The following is a 21358-nucleotide window of genomic DNA, read 5'->3' as shown; positions in this document are numbered from 1 at the left end:
ATTTGGAAAACTCAGGAGTGGCCACAGGGCTGGAAAGTTGTTTTCATTCCAGTCCCAAAGAAGGGCAATGTGAAAAAATGTTCAAACTTTCACACAATTGCACTCATTTCACATGCTAGCAAGGTCATGCTCAAAATTCTCTAAGTCAGGCTTCTACAGTACACAAACAAAGAACTTCCAGATGTTCAAGCTGGTTTTAGAAAAGGCAGAGGACCAGAGAGCAAACTGCCAACATCCACTGGATCATTGAAAAAGCAAGAGAGTTCCAGAAAACATCTACTCCCACTTCATTGACTACACTAAAGGGTTTGACTGTAGGGATCACAACCAACTGTGGAAAATTCTTAAAGCGATGGAAATACCAGACCACCTGACCTGCCTCCTGGGAAACCTGTATGCAGGTCAAGAAGCAAGAGTTAGAACCAGACATGGAACAAAGGACTGGTTTCAAATTGGGAAAAGAGTACATCAAGGCTGTATATAGTCATCCTACTTGTTTAACTTATATGCAGAGTACATCATGTGAAATCCCAGGCTGGATGAAGCAGAAGCATGTAGTAGACATGCCGATGACACCACCGTTATGGTAGAAAGTGAGGAAACTAAAGGGTCTCTTAATGGGGAGAAGCGATAAAACTAAAGCGTCTCTTAATGAAGGTGAAAGAGGAGAGTGAAAAATCTGGCTTAATACTCAACAATAAAAAAAAAAAAAGATCATGGCATCCAGTCCCATCACTTCATGGCAAATAGATGGGGAAACAATGGAAACAGAGTCTTTATTTTCTTGAGCTCCAAAATGACTGCAGATGGTGACCACAGCCTCAAAATTAAAAGACGCTTGCTACTTGGAAGAAAAGCTATGACAAATCTAGACAGCATATTAAAAAGCAGAGACATTACTTTGCCAACAAACATCTGTAGAGTCAAAGCTATGGTTTTTTCAGTAGTTATGTATGGGTGTGAGAGTTGGACTTTAAAGAAAACTAAGCACTGAAGAATTGATACTTTTGAACTGTGGTGTTGGAGAAGAGTCTTGAGAGTCCCTTGGACTTCAAGGAGATCCAACCAGTCAATCCTAAAAAAAATCAGTCATGAATATTCACTGGAAGGACTGAAGCTCCAATATCTGGCCATGCGATGCAAACAGCCAACTCATTAGAAAAGTGCATGATGCTAAGAAAGTTTGAAGGCAGAAAGAAAACGGAATGACAGTGGACAAGATGGTTGTATGGTATCACTGACTTGATGGATGTGAGTTTGAGCAAGCTGCAAGAGATGGTGAAAGACAGGGAAGCCTGACGTGCTGCAGTCTATGGGGTCATTGGACACAACTGAGCAAATGAACAACAACCATTCAGTAAATGCTTATTGAAAATTTATATAACTGGAACTACCTTGAACACTGGAAATGTCATGCTAAGCCAAACAAACAAAGAAAAACCAAACACAAATCTCCATGGTTCTTATTTTCCTTGAGTAATTGTCTATCTCATGATGGAAGTTTGGAAGAAGAAACAGGCAGTATAGATGTAAACCAGTTTGCAAAAATACACACTGTGAATCAAGTTAGCCAGTGAAAAGGAAAGCGTACCTTGAGGGGAGTGGATTGACTTTGCTACTTTGGACTGTGAGTCTGAGAAAGGCCACTTAGGAAGCAGTAACTTACCTTCTTGGTCCTGAATGATGAGAAGGAGGCAACTAAATAAAGATCTGGTGAATGATCACTCAGCTAAAATGAACTACAAGTTCACAAGCAGAGAGCTTGCTCAGCCAACAGATGTAAATTCGGTAGTGTGAGTGGAGCATAGTGAAAAAATGGGAAAATTGTTGGAAGTAATATTGTGTGTGCATGGCCTTAGTTGCTCAGTTGCATGTCCAACTCTTTGTAGGCCACCAGGCTCCTCAGTCCATAGGGATTCTCCAAGCAAGAATACTGGAGTGAGTTGCCATGCCCTCCTCCAAGGAATCTTCCCAACCCAGGGATCAAACCCAGGTCTTCAGAATTGCAGGTGATTCTTTACCACCTGAGCCACTAGGGAAGCCCAGGAAGTGAGATTAGCAAGGAAGATTATGTAGTATCTCGAAAGCCATAAAAAGAAATTGAAAAAGTATTTTAGAAAGCCTTTGGAAGGCTTTAAACAAGAAAATAGCATGATCTACTTTACTGTTCTAGAAGATCCCTCTGATTATTTTGCAGAGGATTGATTCTGTTGGAGACAGACAAAAGCAGAGCTCAAGTAAGCAGCTGGAAATATGAATCTGATGTTCAGGATACCAGTCAGGCTTGGAGACGCAAGTTGAGGAGTAATCAATGCATGGATGGTATTATAAGAGATGGATATAAGTGAAATGGCTTCAAAGTAAGTATGGGTGGTGAAGAGTCAGGAATCCCAAGGACTGCCTGGTGTCTTAGTGAGATCACTCATTCATCTGTCTCCTATCGCAGAAATGCTGTCTAGCTATTATCTCCCATTCTCTCTCCTCAGCTCACTGCAGTGAGACATCTCTCCCCACTGCTTTACTGAATCTGTCCCTGTTACAGTCATCTTTCTCCCCTTGAAACACAAAGCAAATGGGTTTCAGTGAATAAACAAGAAGTAGGAGAATCTGGGAGAATGAGAGCATTTGAGGGACAGGACACCAACAGAGAAAGAACAATGCCTCCAACAACTGAGGAGTGAAAAATTAAAGTGCTGAGGAGGGTCTCCGCCATATTTGAAAGAAAATTCCTACCAGGAGCACTGTGGCTTGGGTCTGTCTTCTCAAATTTGAGCTGCTTGCCTGTGTTTCTGATTACCATCTGCTCCTGAACTTCCCAAGGCCAAGCTTCACTACCCGTCTCTGTGACTCCAATTGAGGCCTTCTCAGGACTGTGCCAGCCTGGCATGCCACCTGCTATCTGTTACCAGGCCTCTCAGACTCTCCATCAGTCTGCCTCCTAGACTGAACCTCTCTCTCACACCCACAAATGCATGCCCCTTTCCCATCATCGCTTGTGTGGCTCTGGGCCTACTTCACTAGCCTGTGCATCTTGTAATAATTAATGAGATTCTTCTGATTAGTCATGTCTCTCAAAGTGACATTTCCTTAGTATCCTGTTATGGTATTCTTTAGGGGTCTAGAAGATAGCTCATGAGTGTTAAGTTTTCCCTGGTGGCTCAAATGGTAAAGAATCCACTTGCAATGCAGGAGACCCAGGCTCAATTCCTGGGTGAGGAAGATCCCCTGGAGAAGGGAATGGGAATCTACTCCATTCTTGCCTGGAGAATCCCATGGACAGAGAAGCCTGGTAGGTTATAGTCCCTAGGGTTGCAAAGAGCTGGACGTGACTAAGTAACTAATACACATGACTTAACACACTGTAAGAGTCTGAAAACCTGAAAAGGTCTCGGGGTTCAGTTTAACACATACTCTGTGTTAGACTCCCAGTGAGGGCTGTGCCCCTTTACAAAGATATACTCTCATATTTATCAAAATTAATAGAAGCAGTGAAGGAAACAGTGACTAAAGTGAGGAGTAAGTGGTAAATAAGGTATTCTTATTATCTTGTACTGGGAAAGGCTGGACCAAAATTTGGTGGACAGTAAGGGCTTTGCTGGAAATTTTAATTCTTCTTCCTGGTGCTTGGTATAGCAAGACACAAGAGTCCTGCAGGAGTTACTAGAAGCTGAAAAGCAAATGTCACACTAATCTTGAAAAATCAACTTATAATTTAATATATATTCATGGAATTACATAGTCTATTATGTATTTGAAGCTTGTTTTGAGTTGAATTGTATTCCCCACAAATGCATATGTTGAAATCCCAGTGGTCAGGATCTCAGAATGGGACTTTATTTGAAAACAGGTTTGTGGTGAGTGTAATTAGTTAAGATGAGGTCATACTGGAGTAGGGTGGGCTCCTCATCCAATATGACTGGTGCCTTAATTTGGACACACACACACACACAGAGGAGAGATGTCATGTGAAGATGAAGGCAGAGATCTTCAAGCCAAGGATCACCAATGACTGCCAGCAAACCACCTGAAGCCAGGGGAGAAGAATGGAACAGATTCTCCTCCAGGCCCTCAGAAGGCACCGGTCCTGCCAACACCCTGATCTCAGACTTGCAGCCTCTAGCACGGGGAGACAATACACTTCTGCTGTTGAAGCCACCCAGTGTGAGGTACTAACACAAAGCTTAAACAGACGTAAGTGAGACTCTCTGCGATATTTTGGTCACATTTTCCATCTTGCATTCATAAAAGTACAGAACAATTTGTCTGCACTTCAGAATTTTTCAGACCCTCACCTCATCACGATCACCACAGGGAGGAAGGAAAATCAAGCCGAGGTGTGTGTGCAAACACATGGTCTCTCCTCTGAAGACACTGAAGAAGCCCTTCTTAATTTAGGCCTATTTCCAAAGAGGCTGAAGAAGGGAAATCACATTGAAAACAAACATTTACCCCTGTTGCTAAGTAAATGCCTCACAACATTACTATACTATAAGACATGAAAATTAAGCCAAAATTATACAGTTAGGTCTAATGCTGTCTATTCAGGCACTAGTGACAGAGAAAGAGAAATAGTTGCATTTTGTATGATAATTGGCCAGGGATGTGCAGTATCTACTTAAAAACCATGTCGGGACACTTTTGCAAATCAGAGAACAATCTCTAACACATTTCATGAGACACTTATGTAATCAAAGAATTCTAATTATTCTCAAAGCCTTGGACAAGGAATACAATTCAAACCATTTCAATAATAGAAAAAAATCAACAATCTTTACATTGCCACTGGTAATGTCAAACTCATAATTGTATCCTTATTAATATGTCATCATTGTTTTATCAGAGTAATTACTACTGTAGTGTAAGGCAATGGCATCCCACTCCAGTACTCTTGCCTGGAAAATCCCATGGGCAGAGGAGCCTGGTGGGCTGCAGTCCATGGGGTCGCGAAGAGTCAGACATGACTGAGTGACTTCACCTTCACTTTTCACTTTCATGCACTGGAGAAGGAAATGGCAACCCACTCCAGTGTTCTTGCCTGGAGAATCCCAGGGACGGCGGAGCCTGGTGGGCTGCCGTCTATGGGGTCGCACAGAGTCAGACACGACTGAAGCAACTTAGCAGCAGCAGCAGTATAAGTAAAACTATGTGCTTATGGAAACATGGACATGGGAAGTGTATTTCTTCCATTGACTTGAGACAGTAGAATCTACCAAAATTGGGCATAGGATAAAAGAGGATACTCAAGAAAATTTGTTGTTTTCAAATTCGCATAAAACCCAAAGGGTAAAAACCAGCCCATGCCACAAGTAATGGCCCCAAGCTTGACCTGGTGGTTTGGCTTCATGAAACTTGCACTGAACCAGACATTAGGCTTTGCACAGCTGACCAAACACTTTGGATATCATGGCTTCTATTCTGATGCCTCATTCTTGATATGCCCCACTCCCACCCTGCCCAGACACACAGAGCTCAAGGCTCCCAGGCAATTCAGACCGGAGGGCGCAGCACATGGAATCTACCCACCAGGCCCTTACCAGCCTGGTTTCCAAAGACTGTCTGTTAAAACTAAGGTGAGGGTGAGTCATGGGGCCCATAGTCACCACCCAACCTGTTTGGGAGCATTGCTCAGTCATTTTAACAGCTAGACCTGCGGGCAACATGTAGCCTGTTATGATAGGCTGAGCACTGCTCAGTTTATCTAGGATCTGATTGGCAGAGCAGCCTTGGTGCTTCATAATAGTTCCTAGAAATGTTTACAGAACACTGTGTTTTTGCACCTCAGTGTAAAGCACACCACGTGAACACGTGAAGCTGTGCCCCAGCCCATGTGGGGCGGGGTGGGGGCAGTGGGAAACTTCAGATTTCCCAAGAAGGGACATCTCCGTCTGTTTACTCCAAGCACTATAGAGGAGGCATTAAATTTAAATGGAAGCAAGCGAGATGTAGATGAGATTTGAAGAGCTTAGACTCCTACAAGAATGGTTTGTTATTCTGTCTCCTTGAAGGGGTTTTAAACAATGACAAGGAAGATTTATCTTTTACCAGTTTTGGAATATCTTTATTCTGTGCCCCTTGGAAGATACCAAACAAATATGTCAAACTAAATGGTGCCTCGTGGCTTTAGGGCTAGGGCTCTGTTCTTTTCTGTTGGTTTGACATCCTTATGGAATTTAGGGAAGAAAATAGTTTTTCCAACTCAATGAACACCTCACATCCCCCACATAGGTGCTCTTCCTTTAGGTTTTTTTGCTTCTAATTCTCTTTAATTTCCTTGGTCTTCCAAAACTGGCTCTGCATTATACATTCAGATAGTCCTCTTGTGGACCAAGAATTTAAAAAATACAGTATGCTTTCAAAAACAGTTTACTGCTTTCTGCCTTTAAGCTTAATATTCTCAAATACAAAGAAAGATCCAAGAACCCACTCATTGCTATATTTTATCTTGGATTGCTGGACTTGTCAATTAAAGAATGTATTTTCATGTTCGACATATTCAGGGAATATTGAAGGACAATAAAATGCGAGTATAAATAAGGACTCACTAGGAAGGAAATGTAAATGGGTGGATGATAAAATCCACTTAGTAAAGAAATAAAGTTATGTTCACAGCAAGTCCAAACTGAGATGGGTAACACATTGCTCTAACGATCTAGAAGTTAAACTTTGAAATGCCTGAAGTCTCATATTCTCAATTAAATTTCAGATTATTTGTGATTCCATGATTGGTTCAGCTTGGCTAGAAGTAGGGAGAAACGGAAATGGTATCTCTGCTCTAATTTTCCCTCTCCTTCTGAGTTTCAATGCTGAATAGTGGATTGTTATTTAGTCAGTAAGTTGTGTCTGACTCTTTTATGACACCATGGACTATAACCCACCAGGTCCTCTGTCCATGGAATTGCCCAAGCAAGAATACTGGAGTGGGTTGCCATTTCCTTCTCTTGGGGATCTTCCCAACTCAGGGATCAAGCCTGCATCTCCTGCATTGGCAGGAGGATTCTTTACAGCTGAGCCACTATAGTGGGTGAATGAGGGCAAATGCTTTCACCAGTAGAAGAAAATTTGGAAACTCTCTTTTTGCGACCTATATCCAGTTTTTAAATTTCCTTACTCAATGGCAAGATTTGGTGATTAGAGTTCAGAGAAACAAATCTTTTTCATCAGGGCTATTCCAATAGCTCCCACATTCAGTCTCCTTTACTCAAAAGAAATTAATGAATCATTCTTCTATTGGTTCAACAAAAATTTATTAAGCACATACTATGTGCCAGATATTATTTTAGACCCAGGGTTATGGCCATGAAACATTTGAAAAATGTTTGTACCTTTACAGGTTTAACTTGCAGTGAGAGGAGATGGATACTGAACAAGCAAGCAAGTGAAACTGTAGTGTGTTAGATGACTGAAGAGACTATGGAGGGAAATAAAGCAGACATGGGCAATGGGGAGTCTTGGGGGATATGTTGAGTACTAAAGTTCAGAGAAGGGAAGATAGGAAAGACCTGGCTGAGGAGAAAATGTTTGAGCACATATCTAAAGAAGTCGGAGGACTAGATGTGGATATTTGTAGGAAGAGTGTTCCAGGCAGTGGGAATGGCAAATACAAAGGCCTGAAAATGCAGTAGGCTCAACATTTGTCAAAGTGTGAGATCTCCCTCATCCTATCAAAGGAAATGTCACACAGAAAGTAATTCTGTGCTAACAAAGGTGGCCAACAGCGTGTGAATCCTATATTCATAGTATGGTTTTTTCTGGTCAGCATCAATTTAATGGTATGAAGTGCCTTGGGACTTGGTCCATGTGTTACATTCATCTTATGTAGCTTTCTATTTGTGTTTATCTTATACTATGTATAAGTAATATACATATTACTTGTATATATACATATATACATATATACTTGTATATAATATGTATATACATATTACTTGCATAATATGTATATTATATGTATACTATATATACAATATATATACACATATGTATACATATATATAATACATATACAATATACAATATGTATAATATGTATACATATTACTTGTATAATATAATATATATTATACATATACTATGTATAAGTAATATACATATATTACCAAATATATGTATTTGGTAATACATAAATACCAAATTATTGAAAAGATAGAAATAAAATAGGACTTTACACAGTGAAATGTGACAGTTCCCTTATCCCACTTCCCCTGTTCTAGTCCCCATCCACCTCCTGATCTCCTCATCTCAGAAAAAACAACCATTAATGGCTTGATATACATTCATCAGTCTTTTCTCTGTGTATTTACATATACAGAATGGGTAGATGAAAGTAGTTTTGCTCATGAATGAGATAATTTACATTTTTTGGACAATTTGCTTTTCTTGCCTAACAATGTGGAAGATTTACCTGGATTAGTACAGAAATCTCTCCTTCTTTCAGCTACAGTGTGGTATTTCATGGTATGGATTTACCACAAATTATCTGTACGTCCCATTGATAACAATCCTTTGTCCATGGCAAGAATACTTCAGTGGGTTACCACTGAGTGGGTTACTAGGGGATCTTCCTGACCCAGGGATTGAACCCACATCTCTTGAGTCTCCTGCGTTGGCAGGTGGATCCTTTACTGCTGAGTTGGGAAGCCCAACTTCAGGCAATGCCAGGGCAAAAATCAACATGTAACCCTGCCTGTTTGGGAGATGCCATAATGACCCATTTCTACTATGAGTATCTGGACACCTTTTCCATATGTCTGTCCCTCCCCCACTCCCCCATTGCCCCAACCACCCACTATCGTTGCATTATTTAATGGGATTAAGAAAGCTGGTCTAATGATGAGGCATCATTCAATACACTCGGAATAAAACTTTAAAAGAACAGTATTTGGAAGGGACACATTCTGGGCAGCTTTAGACAAACAAAATTACTTAATAACTCTTGTGGAAAAAATTACAGTAGGTTACAAGAGGGGAGAAAGCTATGGTAATTTGGAAACAATGTATGTTCCTTTGGAACAGGACTTAACTCACAGAAGACACTTGGTTTGTTTGGTAATAATTGCAACAGATTTCCATGATGAAGTAGGTGAAATGTTCCCATGCTCGGAATTTCATCCAGAATTGTTTTAAAATGTTGCCTTTTCCTTTGAGGGTATTCTAGAATCAAAGCACAGTTTCTCCACAACCCTAGCAACACTTGCATGGAATTTGGGATTGTCCAGGCCAGCTTAGACCTCTTCCCAAAGAGTCAGTTACTCCAAGTATCAGCACAATCTTGATATACTCAGTCTCAGCCATGCCACAATAGTACAGTCTTCACAAAAAGTGGTTTATATTTAGCTGAAATACATATAATCTCAGAGATTTCCCTGGAACATGCATGAGGTCCTTCTTGACCTATTTTTATGGCTATAGCAATCTGTAAAGTTGGGCTCTCTGGAATCCTTCCTTGGTTTTCTGATGTCAAGTCCATCTGTTTTGCTGCAATTTAGTGTTAATAGTAGCATTACCAGAGAATGTAAGTTCAAAATTCAGTCTAGGTGTCCTGCTTATATCCACTGACACATACCCTTTCTGTGGCTTTGTCATAACCCTTCTATAGGTGATGTGCTTTGCTAAATACAGCTTGAGACTTATCCATCATTGTTCTCAGGAAATTTCTGTGCCTCATTAGTCAGATAATTGAGAATCAGCTGGATTTGTCAAGCTTAGCTTGAAATTCTTTTTGCATTTGTCCTACACTAAATGACATTAGGAAAACATCGCTGGTAGTAGATCAACTCTTGTGCCCAATTACCTAATGGCTTAGCTGCTTGACATAATCATTTATATGCTCTGCACTGATGTCTACTGGCATGGAACAAATGCTGTCTGGCCGAGACAGATAGGGCCCCAACTCCTGGAGAATAAATATATTTTCTGGGTTATTCTTGGAAGAGCTGTTTGAAAATTCTTTGAGCAAGGGGTAGAAAGTGATGATGAGTTGCAGACATAATGCCAAATGAGCCCCCACTTCCCTAGCTCATAATTCCCACAGCTGGCTACAGATGAAAGTCCACAGGGACAGAAGCAGTGATTGAAAGTGCTGGCAGCTTGGACCACCCTTTCCTGTGAGCTCCATTTATGCATAAAGTGAGAGAAAACCTTATGCAAACTCCAGATTTTGAGAGCCTCAACAACATGGACATTTAGAGTCAAGGAAGATCTGTACCAGGACCACAGCTGCACATTCATTCCCCCAACCTTCTCCACCATAGAAATAGAACATCCTATTGAGAGCAGTGGCCAGAGATGTGAAGCCACAATTCCACGGGAGACCATGACTCCTGACCAGCAGATCCTTCACATCATCAGAGGGTGAGCACCTACCCCAAGTCCAGGACAGCCACCTTACTAAGCCTCCATCCGGCCACACCCCTTTCCTGCACTTCTGGTCTCTAGCTCTTGTTTAGACTCTTCTTGTTGAGCCAGTGCAGCTCCTCTCCTTCTTATTCCGCATGAATACTATTCTTTGAGGGGTTACTGGTGGCTTATAACTTCAATCTTTCTTCAGTTTCTAACACAAACCATGAGTATAGAATTCACGGGTTTTGGAATGAGGCAGAATTTTTTTTTTTTTGGCCTATTTACAGTGACAGCTTGAGCAAGATGCTTAACTGCCCATCTGTAATCCCTGCAGGACGGCTGGAAGAATTAACTCATCCCTTCATTCAGCAAATGTCCATTAAACATCCTAAAATAGGAAAAGCAGAAAGCACAGTACCTGATGTATAAGTTCATGATAAGAGTAATCACGCTTAGTGTGATGAAAATAATAACAGAGACAGAAGTAATATTAAGCACCAATCTGACCTGGGCCTTACACCCTTAGCTACTTCAATCTGAGATCAGTAAATATGGAGCCATTGTCCCTGGTTTCTATGGCTTTGGTTGGGCCTCTAACTTCTTCCAGTTCATTCTTCTGTGTACAGCATTTCTTTCTTGGCTTGGCTCTTGCAAAGTTCTCAGGCTGTAGTCTTGCCATTTTCTCTGGATAATATCATTATCTGGATAATATAATCGTCTACAAGAATTTGAACTTCTTTACAAGCTTCATGTATCAAGTGTCACTCACCAGAAGAGTTCCTGTGTGGAGGAGCCGTTGGATGACATCCTGAGATATCTCCACCTGCCATATGGTGTGGCAAATGTCATGAGGTAATTGCTTCCTTCATTCCAGGCCAGCCTGCCAGGAACTTGACGCTGCCTCTGTAACATATGACACCAGCGGCTTAACTGTTCTCAGGCTTTCAAAAGCAATGGCTTTGAATGTTCTAACACCATGGATTCCCTAACATCTGCACCATCCTAGAGAGCTGTGTTTCCTGTGTGCCCCCTCCTAAGAACAGCTCTCTAGCTTTATGTTAATTGTGCTTGTTCCTACTACGCATCCTTGGAATTGATTCTAAGTTAATAAAAGTGTTCCAAATACAATTACCAACTGACTGTTTCTTTAGTATTTGTGTTCTTACACCCCAGTTAATAATCTCGCAACTTGAAGGAACTTGTTTCTAATTGTTTATGAATGTTTTGCCTATCTTATTTTCTTTACATAAAACAAAATACTAATTATCTTTTTTTTCTTGTTTGACACCTTGTTTATGTGATTAAATGACAACATCTACAACATGAGTGTCTGGAGGGCATTGTATTTTTTTAGCTGAACATATTTCCTAATTTACTAAACTCATGTAATGGATAATTGGTCAAATTAGTTGCTTTACGTAAGAGGCCTTGTACAACAAGGTTTTTATTTAGTTATTTCTCTTGGTCACGTCCTGAGGCTTTGTTGTTGTTGCTGGGTCTCTAAGTCATGCCTGATTCTTTGCGACCCCATGAACTGCAGCACGACAGGCTCCTCTGTCCTCCACTATCTCCCAAAGCTTCCTCAAGTTCATGTCCATTGAGTCAGTGATGCTGTCTAACCATCTCATTCTCTGCCCGCCCCTTCTCTTCTTGCCTTTAATCTTTCCCAGCATCAGCATCTTTTCCAGTGAGTCAGCTATTCACATCCTTACTCTTATGTAAGCAAAAATATAATTCGTCCTTAATTTCTTCTAATGTGTGTTTACTAAATACCTTGTTCACTGTTTTGATATGTTTCCCCAGGATTGCATTCAAGTCTCTCAACAGAGGGGAAAGGGCACTTGGAAAGGGCTGGAAAGCAATGGTAAGGCCATGCTTCATGTAGGCAAGCTCAATGTTGCTGCAGTTTCTGACTTGTCAGAACATAAATAGATACTAGAGGCCAAAAAAAAAGAAAAAGAAAAATCAGTGGACCATAGTTGATGGAATGCCATTTACAACCCCTGATTTATTATCATTGGGCTCTCATTTCCTTGAGTATTCTTTACATAATAAAGACCAAGGTACTTAACATTGAAATCTATGCTGTCAGAGGCTGAGTATGTTATGCTATGCTAGTAATTGTTTTTAAGATTTTAAATATATTTTAGAGTTTTTAAGATGTCAATTGTTGATCTGTCAACCTTTCAATTGATTCTGTGTGTGTCTGTGTGTGTGTGTGTGTGTGTGTGTGTGTATAAAAGAAATAAATGACCCCTCAGTTCTACAGCTAGGTATTTTCTCATTAGCATAACATACATATATCTGTAGAATTTTTTTCTACATTCATATAATGTCTCAGATGGTTTTCTCTCACAGTTTTTAAAGCCATGGAAATATAATTCAGATTTTTTCCCCTCAAATCTTCAAGAGTTTGGCAAAAGAAGAATCTAATCAACATTTTGGTTGATATATCTGGGGGAGAATTGCTGAGGGTTCTATAGAACTCTCTTTCTGTGGCAGGCACATCATGTTCTCTGGACTTTCATAGTGTGAAGATGCCAGTAAAATCTAAATCCTCAGCTTCCTTAGTCAGCTGTTTCCTTATAGTTTCTTGATAGCCTCTTAATTTTCCTGTGTCCACCCTAGGAAAAAGAAATCATGAACACTCTGGACTAGCCCCAGTCTCTGGTGGATTCTAATGTGCTAGGAAACTCGAGAGTATCTTAACAGACTCACACAGAGATAAATGCTGATGGAGCAGGGAGAATCTAAGGGGAAAGCAGAATTGAAGGGACAAGATTTCCTGATTCATAGAAACTTTATATGTTCAATATATAGAGATGGAACATCTGCTGAAGCATAATTGGGAGAGTGCACACAATTAACATCGCCCCCCCTCCAAGAAAACTTTTAGCCTTTTTCTGATAGCCTTTACCCTCAGAGCCTGCAGAGAGTTTATTCAATATTTCAAGTACATACTTCCTTTCTCAAAAATCTAGGATGATTCTTTGATAAAGTAGAAGAAATCTGATCTATCTTTGAACAAAGACTTTACTTACATTGCCCAGCAGGATATTTTCTTGCTCCATTAAATTTCTGGTTCTTTGTCCTTCACTGATTTTTTTAAAATAAATTTTCTAATCTTAAAGTGTAACAGAAGACTACAGTTGCAGGAGCATTCATTGTGCTCGTCATAGTTGGAACACAATGGAGTGGATGCTGTCCTGTACTACTCGGATGCCCCCTTCAGGACCAAGGTACTCATCTCCTCAGCTGCCAGGAATGTTGGTGGCTGATGGCTGGCAGCTGAGTCTCAAGTCCCTATTTGCTTGTGGACAAAGGGAGCTGACTCATCCAAGTGAACATACCTTCCCTGGAGGCAGTCAGCCTCTAATGACTGATTCTGGTGGCCTCCTTGCCTCAGTCTGGAAAACCCCTGAAGCACCGTCACCATCTCTGAAGCCATAGCTCCCAGATAGAACTGCAAAGGTCTTGGCTGCAACCACATTGGAGTTCAATTTCTCCTCCTCACAGTCTTGCTTCTCTCATTTCTCCTACAGACTTCCTGCACACAAATCTCTACCACAGAGTCTATTTTCTGGGGAACTGACAAAAGAGAGTGGATACCAAGAGTGGTCCGAGGAAGCAACCTCTAAACTGGAATTTTGGAACTAGGTTATCTGCCAGCCAGCTGCCAATAAAAACACCATCACTGCTGAGAGGCTGAGGCCTCAGAGCGCCCGGTGTGCGGTACTGGTGCAGTTGTTAATTCTGTGGTTGTGCTTGTCAGTTGCTAAGTCATGTCTGACTCTGCGGGCCCATGGACTGCAGCACACCAGGCCTCTCGGTCCCTCGCCATCTCCTGGGGTTTGCCCAAGTTCATGTCCATTGAATTGGTGATGCCATCCAACCATCCCATCCTCTGCCACCCTCTTCTCCTTTTGCCTTCAAACTTTCCCACCATCAGGATCTTTTTCAATGAGTTGGCTATTCACATCAAGTGGCCAAAATATTGGAGCTTACCAGTGGCTAACTGGAATGAGATGCCACCTAAAAAGAATGCACTGGTTGGTACAAGATCTGAGGAGTATTTGAAAAGAAATGAGGGAGCAGAAATCATGAGGATTATGAAATTGGATGGCTGGCCTGGTTCTCTTGATATAATTAGAATAGAGACAGCAAAGTGCTAAGAAAGATTAACCCCCAACATAAGACAAAATGTGAAAGTTAGAGGGTCTTATTGGCAGCATAGAAAGAGACTCATTTCCAATAACTGAGGACAGAAAAAAATCTGAAAACCAGGCCCAGAACTTAATTAGCAGGGTAGCAAAGCTCAAAGAAGGTTGACTTCTCAACCCCAACCAGTCTGCTTCATCAACATCAATTTCTAAACTTGGGCCTTTATCTCAGATTTGAACTTGCTGACAGAAACGAAAGCCATGTTCTGATAAGAAAGGACCCTGCAACATCATAGTAAGAGTGTACAGGAATGAGTCTCCTGATTGGAATGGAACAATATGCACTTCCTTGGGCAACTGCCTAACTGGGGAAAGGGGATACCAAATTTTTTGAGGACTCCTTGGAAAAAGTTCTGTGTTAACATTGGTAGTCAAGGACTTAAAGCATCATCATAGCCCCTCTTAGAATGGCATTATCTGAGCATCAGGTAATAAATGGGTTCATGTCCTATGTCTGTCTCAGAGGATCCAGTGGGTGGACCCTCCAGCATGGAAGGTCATGCTTGGCAGTGGGCAGAAACCCTACATTTGTTCCTTAGCTTGTGGTAAAATAGCTATTATAGTGGGTAAGGAGAAGTAGTTTATGAAAGTGTCCCTTCCTCTGTCCAAGAGGGTGTATCAAAACAAATTTTGCATCCTGAGTAGATTGTCAAAGGTTAGTGGTATCCTTAAAGACCGAGAGGGTATTCACCTTCACTTCTCCAATGAGTTAACCGGTCCAGCTCCTACAAAGAGCAGATGGATTCCAATTGATAATAGTGGACTTTCACTAAGTCAGCCAAGCATCAGCCCTGATTGCAGGTGCTGGACCAGATGTGATATCTCTGCCCAAGGAGATTCTCAACCTACCCTCAGGGATGCCTTCTTTTCCACCCTTATCAGGAAGGAGGATCAGAGGCAATTCCCATTTATGCAGGAAAGACAGTGTTTAAGATCATGCCTTAGGGCTCCATCAGTTTTCTAACCCTCAGTCATAGTGTGATAGGAAGGGACCAGAACCACATGGACATTCCACATAATACCACATTGGTATATTATACTCATGACATGTTAACTGGACTTGAAGTTCATTCCAAAATACTTTCACTCCTAAGAGTGAGAGAGAAACTCTATGAAGATTTGAGTTTCCTCTTTGTCAGTGAGGTTTTTAAAGTGTCCAGGCATGCTCAGATAAGCCTCTAAAGTAAGGGACAGATTATTGCATCTTGCTTCTCCTGTCACTAAGAAGGAAACACGTGTTCTAGAGGCAGCATATTTTACATCTAGGAATATTGCTCCAATCTATTTACTAAGGGACACAAAGGTTGAGACCATCAAGTAGAACCAAAGTAGCAAATGCAGGCCGTGAGATAATCATCCCTGTAGCTTGGGCCACAAAATGCTGCAGACACTAGGGTACTAGAGCCCTTGGTAGCAAAAAGAAACATTCTGTGGATCTTAGACCCAACCATTACAGGGAAATCACACTGTAGGCCACTATGGTTCTGGAGCAAGGCATCTGAAGTCTAGAGACACCATTCAAAATACAACTCTTGCTATGCCACCAGGCCCTGATAAAGACTGAGCTTCTGACCCAGGCCATAAAGTGACCACAAAGCCACAGCTGTTCATTGTCGTTGGGTTCTGTTTACAAAACCACAGGCCATGTACTCTCAATAGCAACACATCATAAGACAGCAATGGTGCAGCCAGGATCAGAAATGAACAAGGCCACAGATACAAGTAAGCAGCACAATCCACGTGCTTCAGATGGCCATGTCATCAACCACTGTTTCACCAGCTTCTCTCTCTCTCAGCTCACATCTATGACTGCAAGGGAGTCCTTCAGGCCAACTGAAGGAGGAAGAAAAAGACTGAAATTATTCACAGATGAGTCAGTTCACATGTGGGCACAGCTGTAAGTGGACTCTTACTGTACAACAGTCTTGCTCAGGGATGATCCAGGGAAAGGACAGTGAGGAAAAATCCTGCTAATGAGCAGAGTTTGAGGTAATGCATTTGGTCATCCACTTTGTGTGGTAAGAGAAATGGCTAAGGGAAAAACAGACATGGATAATCTGGGCACCAGTGAGTGGTTTCACTGGTGGTTCAGGAATGCAAAAGGAATAATACTGAAAGATAAAGAAGACAGAGGTATGGGGAAGCATCACAGTGATGGGCACAAAGGGTTAAGACCTTTATTCTGCCTGCTAACATCCACCAGAGAGTGTCTATCTGGGACAGTGCTTGCCATGGTTCTAGGCAGAGAATGTCCTCAACAAAGATATATTGCATTAATTGGGAAATAAAACAGGTAATGGTGGTTTTCCCCAGTATAATACAATCAGTAAAATGAAATGTTTGCACCACTCAGAGGAACAAAAGCCAAAAATATCTCGGTTAAGGTAGATTTTTAAACATAAACATAACTAGAAGCAAACATGAGATAACAAAGCAATATCAAGTGACACCTAAAATCATTGCAGACAGTGACTGAAGTCATGAAATTAAAAGATGTTTGCTTCTTGGAAGGAAAGTTACAAAAAACCTCGACAGCATGTTAAAAAGCAAAGACATTACTTTGGCGACAAAGTTTCAAAAATCAAAGCTATGGTTTTTCTAGTAGTCACATATGGATGTGAGAGTTGGACTATAAAGAAGGCTGAGCACTGAAGAATGGATGCTTTTGAATTTTGATGCTAGAGAAAATTCTTGAGAGTCCCTTGGACTGCATGGAAATCAAACCAGTCAATCCCAAAGGAAATCAATCCTGAATACTCATTGGAAGGACTGATGCTAAAGCTTCAATACTTTGGCTACCTGATGAGAACAGCTGATTCACTGCGAAAGACCCTGATGTAGGGAAAGACTGAAGGCAAAAGGAGATAGAAGTGGCGGAGAATGAGATGGTTAGATAGCATCACTGACTCAATGGACATTAATTTGAGGAAACTCTGGGAGATAGTGGAGGACAGAGGAGCCTGGCATGCTGCAGTCTGTGGGGCTGCAAAGAGTGGAACATGACTTGGCAACTGAGAAACAACAACAAATCTTATACCACTCTCATGAGGAGGATGTTTTAACCTGGAGTCAATAAATGCACCTCAGCATTTTAAGAGAGACTTTTGTGAAGCTGAGCAGATATTTGTGCATAGGTGTATTAAATGGGAAGTGTTTCACTGCATTGAACACTGGCTAGTTCAAAGAGTACTGGATAAAGAGTCAAAGGGCCAGTATTCTAGCCTCCTCCTTCTGTGAAAAAGCTTTGAGACCTGAGTTTTTCTAGACCTTGATTTCTGCATTGATAAAATAAGTGGACAGCCTAGATCAGAGGATCTTTCCATTTTTCCTGCTCTAGCACTCACCTCCCTTTGTGTAGTCCAGGAACATGTATATGATGCCTTGACATATACACCCAGACTTTGACATATGCAAGATCCCCAATAAATGTACCATTTTAGAAATTCCCACTCAACCACTGCAAATAGTAATTAAGCTATTTTTCACTTATGAAGTTCTATCTTCTGCATATAGCCTCTAATAATAGAAATTTTTATATAACCACTATAGAAATTTTTAGATAACCACTAGGTTTTTTTTAGGGATGGGAGTCTATTCTCTTGAGCTTCTAGAATACTCCAGGCCCCACACATTTTTTTTTAATTGTCAGTCACTTTTTGATTAAGTATGTCTTCATCTTGGCCTAAAAATTCAAATTTAAGAAAGAAATGTATAATGTACTAATGCAACTTTTATACATTCCATGCTTTTCCTCTGAACTGATCAAATATTTCCTATGTGATAATATTCTACAGAAAAACAAAGATAACAAGTAACAAGTGAATTTGAAAATATTAATTCCACAGAAAGGGTGTTAGATAATTAAAAAGACTTGTCTCAAATGGCTTAAATACATGAATTAGATGAGAATAAAGAGCAAAATATGATCCCCCACCAATAAAAGGGTATTCTGGCCCATACATATATTTTTTCTAGAAAAAAATTACTTTGAGATATACTCTCAAAATTAAAAATAATAGTGCATTAGCCATCATGAAAGTGCCAATCAAAATGATAATCAAATATCACTGTATACCCACTGAGACAGCTATAACAAAATAGACAATAACAAGTTTTGATGAGGATATAGACAAACGGGAACTCTCATACACTGCTGGTGGAATTTTTAAATTACACAGCCACTTTGCAGAATAACCAGACAGTTCCTCAAAGGTTAAACATAGACTTACCCAGACTTAATAAATGCCCCAACTAATCCATAGGTTTATACACAAGGAGAAAATGAAAATATATAATCACACAAAACATGTATATGAATGTTCATAGTAACATTATTCATAATAGCCAAAAAGTGGGAAAAAAAACAAATTTCTATCAACTGATGAATGGATAAGCAAAATGTGATATATCCATACAATGGAATATTATTTGGCAATAAAAAAAATTAAGATCTTGACTTAAATAAATGATTGCTACATAGTACTACATGGATGAACCTTGAAAACATCGTTAAGTGAAAGATACCAGATGCAAAAAGCCACAATAATGGATGATTCTGTTTAAATCAAATATCTAAAATAAGCAAGTATATAGCAACAGAAAATAGATCAGTGGTTGCCTAAGGCTAGAGTGTGGGTGGGTGGAAAGAAATGGGGAATGACTACTAATGGGTATGAAGTTTCCTTTGTGGTGATGAAAACTCTAAAATTGATTGCTGCTGTGGTTGCACAACTCTATGACCATAATAAAAATCAGTGAATGGGTGAACTGTATATGTGAATTATGTCTCAGTGAAACTGCTATAAAATGTAACAGATAAAAGACAAAGACTCAGAATGTAAGACATAGTGCACAATGCAATGAAGAAGTGAATGCAAGAAATCCTACTATGACAGCTAAGGAACAGCCTGATAGAAGTCCATACATATTAGAACAAACAGGGTTACAGGAAAAATATTTGCAATGAGAAGACAAGTGTCATTACACAAACAATACATTTTGTAAGTACAGTATGATATTGATAAAGTAAAGGCATATAATTTTTCTGACAAAAAAAGAACATGTGCATGCTAAGTTGCTTCAGTTGTGTCCAGCTCTGTGTGACCCCATGGACTGTAGCCCAGCAGGCTCCTCTGTCCACGGGGTTCTCCAGGTAAGAATACCAGAGTGGGTTTCCATGCCCTCCTCCAGGGGATCTTCCTGACCCAGGGATCAAACCAATGTCTGTTATGTCTCCTACATTGGCAGGCAGCTTCTTTACCACTAGTGCCACCTGAGAAGCTACACACACCCCAAATAAAAGAACAACAACAACAAAAAAAAAAAAAATTGAAGAAATACATTAAAAAAAATCATCACCCAAACATGATATGATATTTAGCAAATGACATCCAAGGAAAATTACTGTCTGAGACATACAGCTGCAGCCCCACAGGTCGAGTAATTCAGGAGTGAGGAGATGATCAAAGTCACTCAGAATTCAGAGGTAATTAATATCTTTGGGCCAATAACAAGGCAACTAGAAGCATTTTCTTTTGATGAATTTGTATTTTTCTTGAAAGTGATTTGTCACTTTGATAGCATATTTGTTCACAGAACAGTCTTTCCCCTTTAATCATTTATGGAAAATCATTCAAAAATATGTTTGCATCTTAAAATTTGTTTTTCTTTTATAAAAATAAAAGGGCTTACATAAAGGATATTTTCTGACTTTAATTTGTGATCTTTTTAGAAAAAACTGACTGAATTTTATCTTCTGGAAAATTTAAACTTATTCCCATGTAAAAACATGTAGCTTAAAAAATTGCCCTACACTGCAGAGATAAACTCTTATGTCAATTTCTTTAGTGGTCACTGACTGCTATGCTGAGAATAAACTAAAAGTTCAAAGGAAGAAGTAGAGCGACTAAGACTAGAAGGCTATTGTAGTAAATCTGTGAGAGAAGACAGGAGTTTGGACTGAGTAGAAGTTATGAGAAGTGTCTGGAAATACTAAAATTCAAAATATGGAAAAGATGAGAATGTGAACACTGGAATATTATGTTTTTCAACTAGGAAGTACATCTATTCCTTTTAAATAGCCCTGGTAATTATATTAATGTTTTAAAAATATTCTTTATGCTCTGTTTGTCTGATTATAAAAATTAAGAATTAACCTATCTCTTAGCCACCGCAATAAGAAGTCCATGCACTGCAATGAAGAGTAGCCCCCACTTGCTGCAACTAGAGAAAAGTCCTTGCAGCAACAAAGACCCAGAATAGCCAATAAATAAATCCATTAAAAAATTGCCCTAATATCTTAATGATTTAATAATCAGTTTTTAATTTATAATGAATTTTTAGGAACCAAAAGTTTCTAGTTTTGCTCTAGTGTTAAAGAACCTTTAGCTGAAGTTAAGCATTTTTAAAAATTTCAACTCAATTTTTTTTCATTAAACTGCTTTGGTTCAGTTGATCTTCTTAATTGCTTTCTTAGTTTCTATTTCATTTATGTCTGCTCCAAGCTTTATGATTGCTTTTCTTCTACCAGCTGGGTTTTGTTTGTTCTTCTTTCTCTAGTTGCTTTAGGTATAATGTTAGGTTGTTTGAGAATTTTCTTGTTTGCTGAAGTAAGCTTGTATTGATATAAACTTCCCTCTCAGAACAGCTCTTGCTGTGTCCCATAGGTTTTCGATCATCATGTTTTTGTTTTCATTTGTCTCTAGGCATTTAAAACAATTTTTTAAGAAAATTCTTCAGGGATTAATTGGTTGTTTAGTAGCATCTTGTTTAGCCTCCACGTATTTGTGCTTTTTCCAGTT

Source organism: Odocoileus virginianus, chromosome 14, assembly GCF_023699985.2.
Source record: "Odocoileus virginianus isolate 20LAN1187 ecotype Illinois chromosome 14, Ovbor_1.2, whole genome shotgun sequence".
Lineage (NCBI taxonomy): Eukaryota > Metazoa > Chordata > Mammalia > Artiodactyla > Cervidae > Odocoileus > Odocoileus virginianus.
This window is presented reverse-complemented; position numbering follows the sequence as displayed.